Raw genomic sequence first — 6,655 nt, forward strand, 5'->3', positions numbered from 1 at the left:
ATGAGTAAAATTAAGCAAAGTTGCTGAAATATAAATCAGTAATAATGACCAGTCCACAACTGAGACATTTGTTTGGGATCCCACCTTTAAATAGTTTGGTTTTTCACTTTTTTAAACTCCATTCTTCCATTTCCCGGTAATTAGGCGTAGTGTACCATAGGGAATACATTGAACCGTAATAATTCTCCGCAGCATATTTATAGTACAGCAAATGTCAATAATTTTTACTTTTACAAGGAATTTCTACAGAGGAAAGATTTAAACAAATTGAAGAGCATAGTGTCAGTTTTGGTTTTCATTACAATATTCTTATATTAAAGACGATGGATGAGGATGAACTTAAGAAGCATTGTATGGATTTAGATTTAGCACCCAGGAATGATAATAATCGGGATATAAATGGTGACGATTTATACATAGAAATTAAAATGTTTTGTGCCGTATGTTGCAATGATATAATTAATACGACTCCCTTACAATGTTTAAATAAGTCGTCTAAGTTTCAAATTTCTACCCGAATCTGTTTTCAATAAAACACAAAATATGAGAAAAATTAGATTTTGACGATATAATTAAGAATTCTGATGAAATAAAAGCACGGAAAATAAATTTTCTGATATTATTTTCTTTAATTAACACTTTTCTTAAATTTATGTCTCTGAATTTTTAACAACTTTGCAATATTTTAAATTATGTAATTTAAATTTCATATTCTGTTTGACTTATTTGGTTGGGGAAACGCGGCACGTGAGCGATCTGCCGAGGAGATCCCTCCCGGGAGGACTTTTATGAGAAACTGGCCCAATTTAGGTTTACAAACATGAAGGAAACTGGAAAACTTCACGTAGTCAATCCGTTGGCGTGGCGCAACAAAGTATTTAGTAACTTTATCCACTCGACGCACTAGTGGGCGATCATATTCTATATAGTTTTATTACACCATTATTTGTAGATTAAAGAAATATGTTTATTTTAAATTTATTTTTTTCGAATAAACTGTAGTAAAACAGCCTATATAATATGTATTTTGAAGAGGCTACGCATTTCTTGATTGACATCATCAAGGGTGCCCGCGGTTGCTAGCGGCACCCCTGATGATGGCATTTTCTTCTTCTAACATTCTTTTTATCATTCCAATATTAGACGTTCCATTACCATTGACTACTCGAGCTATTTGTTCGTTCCAACTACTATGTAAGAAAACTTGACTTCTATTTAAATATCTGTGCCCTACTATAATGGACTATCTTTATTCAATATTTTACAAATTATGCAATTTGCAATATTCTCATCGGCAACAAAAATCAGCATTATTTGTTTTTATTCAAGTTTCTTGAACTTCATACATTAACAGATACAATTTTTAATATTTACTACAGATTTTCGTAAAATTAAATTTAAACATATGAGAATTTAAATAAGGTCTCTTATAGTATGAGAAATACAACTTTGCATCCGATTCGGGTCAGTGCAACTACTTGTCAGTGATTCATATTCATATTCATTTTTCATCTCTTATCAGTAACTTCATTAGGAATCAAGACTGATCATAATGAATAAAGTTGAGAGGAAGTAATGCATATAAAATCTTGCATGAAATACAATTCATTCTACAAATAAAAGATATTTAAATTCAATACACAAAGACAAAAAAATATCGTAGTATTAATATAAAAATAACAAAGGGAGAATAAAAGTCATTTCAGGGTGACCTTTTCTAATGCAACGTTTTGAATGAATCCGAACGGGTTGAAAAATCTTAGGAAGTTTTCATGGTGTGGTCCATCCCTCATCATCCGGATGTCTCATTATGGGCCTGGCCAAACACACGATAGCCTTGATTAAAAAGTCCTCTTAATGCCTACTGGATAGAGAGTAAAAAATAAATAAATAATGAAATATTTCTATCTCCACAAACTTCAGATTGCTCAAAGTGGCCAAATTAAATTTTAAAAAATTCCATTAAATCGGTAAAAGTTAAAAACGACTGTATCTTTGCCAAAACTAAATATTCCTTTAGGTGGACATAAGAAAAGTATAGTAATATAAATAATATTTTTTCAACACTTAAAATGAAATTATAGGGGAGACCGGGGCAAGATCGGCATGTTAAGCTTTACTTAAATTTTGTGTAATAAATACTGCTGTAAACTGAAAAAAAGCTTTGCATATTGTCTATTGGAATGTTACCTTACTATAGAACTGGTTAAAATCAGTTTGGAAATAAAAATAATTAAAATAATTACAACTTTACAAGAAGAGAGAAATTGACGAAGTTGCCCCGGGTATAGGGGCAACAGTAATGAGGCAAGATAGGCACGTATATAAAATTATGTTATTAACAATGTATAAGTTGGAATTCACTATTAAAACAAAGAAATACAAATCCAACACCCATTTAATATTATTACAACGAAATGCAAGTTCAAAGACATATATACATGAATAACAAATGCAAACATGTTTTCATTTATCATCTGTTTGATTTTTATCCTTTGCTTCTAATGTGGCTTTATGTTGCCGATCTTACCCCGCTAGTCATGATTTCGAAACATTAAGTACAACCCTGAGAACAGAATGCCAAGCCACGATCTGGCCACGCGAATAAGTTGAAGTTACATCTTTCTAACAGGAAAAGTAACTTTCGTTATCATGGAATTATAACAAAACGTGTCAATTCAATATAAATGGAAAAAAAATATTATATGGAATTGAACGAAAATGAAAATTTGCTTGATAATTCAACTACGCTTGTTGGAGAACAATAAAAACACTACACTCAACAAGCCACCAATAAAACTCAACTGCCTAACCTATAACCAAAGTCTCCTTTTAATTTGTTTTTAAAAAAAAGCGCTTGACAAACTTGCCCCGCATGCCGAAGTTGCCCCGGTCTCCCCTACATAATTAAGAAAATTTCGGCAATTATTAAAATTTGCAGTTGATGCGAGAGTAGTCATTAAAATACCTTAAAATACATTTAGAAATTTCTCCATATAATACTAAATACATTATTAATCTCTTAAATCAGAATGATTTATTAGATATAACGGTATGCTTTATTGTTAAAATCATAATTATTAATTACGTAAAAAGAATCCCTGTTTTATTATACATATACTAGACGATGAAATAATGATATTAAACATATGGCTTTTCTGTAGTATAAACTAATGTTATTAATGAAAATTTCATTAGATTTATTTCTTTGGAACATTCAATGAAAGAAAATATTGCAAATATATTACTTGATTTCGCAATTAATGAATTTAAACTTGCACCGGAAATACGAGGCTTCATCTAACAAGTCAGGGAAGTTTAAGCGAATGTAAACCAGAATATTACAAAAATATCCTCTGACCCATTACACACAGTGTTCAAGCTACTCACTTAATTTAGTCATGTCATCGTACTAGATAAAATCTATTCTTAATATGATTAGCACAATTAAATTTGTGTCTAATTATATAAGAGAAATCATGTAGTAGAATATTTCGTAGCTTTTTACTAGATTGCAGCGAAAAGCAAACTTTAAAAACTGCACGAAAAAATGAGTAAAAGAGTTCAGTTCTTTATTTTCATATATTATTGACACGTTAGAAAAATTAAATGAGATGGATAACACAACTATTATTTATTTAAAATCAATGAGTTGTTTTGATTTTATGTTTTAAAATGGCAGTATTTTCAATTTTTTCTATTATCTGTAAATCGTAAAATATAAATCTCTAATTGTCACTTGATTGATGCCTCAAACACAATTAATTTGTTTAAAAAAAAAAACTTTATATCAAGGTAGAATCGACAGTAGTGAATACGAAAATGTTTACAAGGAAGTGGTAAAAGTTCCATACTATAACATTTCTCTGTTTGTTCAAACAGAGAAATGTTATAGTATGGAACAAACCGTCAGATGTAACGTTCCAGCAATTCCTCAAGAAAACATTACCTAAAAGATACATGTAAACAGAATGTTCTCTTTGTTTGATTACTTTCAAATTGAATCTAATAATAGATTTCGTCCATTCTTTAGTGAAATATATAATTTTCAAGCAACAACACTGGCCTATATACGTTCTGCAATAACTAGTGAATTAGGAGATCCATTAAAAGAAATTATAAAACCATTAATAGACGATCAATTGTTATTTATTAAATGAACCCGTTGGAAAGAAAAGAGGACATACGAAATATTGAAACTAAATACAGAAGCGACGGCACTTTTAGATTGTGATCGCAATTTTTATTCTAATTTAAAAATAATTCTTCAGTTATTTTATACTACTCGTAATTCCGGATGAAAAAGAAAGAAGCTTCTCAATCCTTCATAGATTTAAAATTTGAGTTTTTCTATGTTTACAGACAAGTAACTGTTAATATTTAATTATTTCTATTGTACTTTTAATTGTGCTTTTACTTATTTTTTTAAACGAAGAGTTACACAAATTTATATTCGCGTAGTAAAAATTAAGAAAATAATTAAAATACGTAATTAATTATGCTTTAATTTGAATCCTTCTTTAAACAGTTTTAAATTACTATAGCGATTTCTAAACTTTGATTCTTTGGGTTCATACTGAATGTATAAAACAATTAGGCTTTTAACACTGAACATATTCATCATTTATTGGCCTGCAATTCAAATTAGAGGCCTGTTTGTCTTTAATCTCTAGAACGGAGTTAGATAGATGAAAATCGACTCTACATATGAGAAACTTAGGAGCAGGATACTCCGATTAACTATATACTAACTTCCGGTCTAAAACAGAAGTCACGTGATTTAAAATTAAAGTATGATTAAAAATCGCAGCCGGCATTGTGACGATGTCACAATAATACACATTCAGTTTTTCATTTTTATTTTATTTTACTAACTTATAGGCAATGCTAGCTTATTCTATTAAAGATATAGTTAACTTAGTATTGTAACTTAAATATTGTAAAATATTATATTAAATTGAAATAATTGATATACCCTTTAATTACAGGCTATTGATTCATGCATTCGACATCATTTTGAAAAATGAAGTTTATAATTTTCCACCATTTTTCGATTTATATAATACAGTACTAATGCACATATATTATTTGTTCATTAAATAACGAACGACTAGACATATGCAGCTTTAATTTTTTCTTATGATTTAAGAATATGATAATTATGATGTAGGCCTATAAATGTATGGAAAACAAAGTATTTTCTTGTAATAAAAACAACTACAAGCGTACTTTTAAGGGGCTTCGCTAATACAGTGCTGTATTAGTGTAGCTCCTTAAAGTGATTTGTTTCACGTTTGTTGTTTTCAGCTCTTAAATAAATAAAAATCCTCTTACTATTTTCACTTTCCTATCGTTTTTTAGGTCTGGCACTATTGCGCACTTAATAAATAATAGTGTAACTATATAAACATGTTTTTATATGCAGGCAAGTGAGAAAAGGACTGTAATTCGATTTCTGATAATAAGTCTTGAAACTTAATTCGCCATATTAGAAAGATAGCCTGTACACGTAAATGTATATGGGATATATATGATAATAAAACAAATTCATATTTTATTATATTATTAAACATTCACTTATATTTCATTTTGAGAACGAAAATAACTGTTTTTCACTTACTGTTCTTAAGTAATATGAAGTAAACACGTCATACAATATACAGTAGTTTATGTTTTATTACCTAAATATTTTAATTTTTACATTTATATCCGCTCAGTATAAGATACACACGTTAGATTCATGTTACAATTTACGAAAATTTTCATATTGTTTGATTTCTTTAAAATAAACGTGTTAAAAATATCTAGTTGTTCCACAATGCGATTATTATATGAATTATTTTTCTAGCGAATTCATAACATAGCAATATTTGAAACCAATACCTTGACTATATAAAAGTATCCCGAATTCTTCGGGTATCATTAGTTTCAGGCGATAACATTGGCTTAAAAAACATTTCTCTTTCTATTTTATGTGTCTGTTAGCCTGTTAGCCTAAAGCTGATAGCAACAGAACTATAACTGATACCCACGTTGAAGAAAAAAATAGAATATTTTGTTTTATAACATTTTAAAATACATATTTAAAAAATTAAATTTATTAAATAATATTAAAATGTAAACCTAAATGCAACATCTTACTTAAATATTGTATTTATATTAATTAATAAGCCATTAAAAGTATACATGTATAATTTATCATTAAATCACTTGAAAATTTAAAAGTATCTTTCAAGCTCTTTTTAAATCTAAGATTTAAATCTCCAAAATATCAGAAATGACAAATTGAGAATGGAATAAGGCAATGCAACACAAGAGTAATCCGTCCAGAAGGGCGTCTCCAAGTAGAATTTTCTATGGGAAACTGATCCGTTTAGGCGTAAAACACGTAAAGAAAACACAGAAAATTCCGCATGACCTGCCCGTTGGTCAGGAGAAAACCCGTCACCAACTATCAGTGTTCAGTGATTTCATCCACTCTGCCACAGGTAGGTCTAATTGAGAATTTTATATATTATTTTATTCTATGTTCGTTTTGTTACTTTTTTGGAATTAGATAGGCCTACATGTTTATATTATATATTTGGTGAAAAGCAAAAGATATATATTTGGTGAAAAGCAAAAGACACAAAGTCTATAAATCTAAGAAACAAAA

Source organism: Centruroides sculpturatus, unplaced genomic scaffold (genome assembly GCF_000671375.1).
Source record: "Centruroides sculpturatus isolate CEXI.00-Female unplaced genomic scaffold, Cexi_2.0 scaffold1371, whole genome shotgun sequence".
NCBI classification, from domain to species: Eukaryota; Metazoa; Arthropoda; class Arachnida; order Scorpiones; family Buthidae; genus Centruroides; species Centruroides sculpturatus.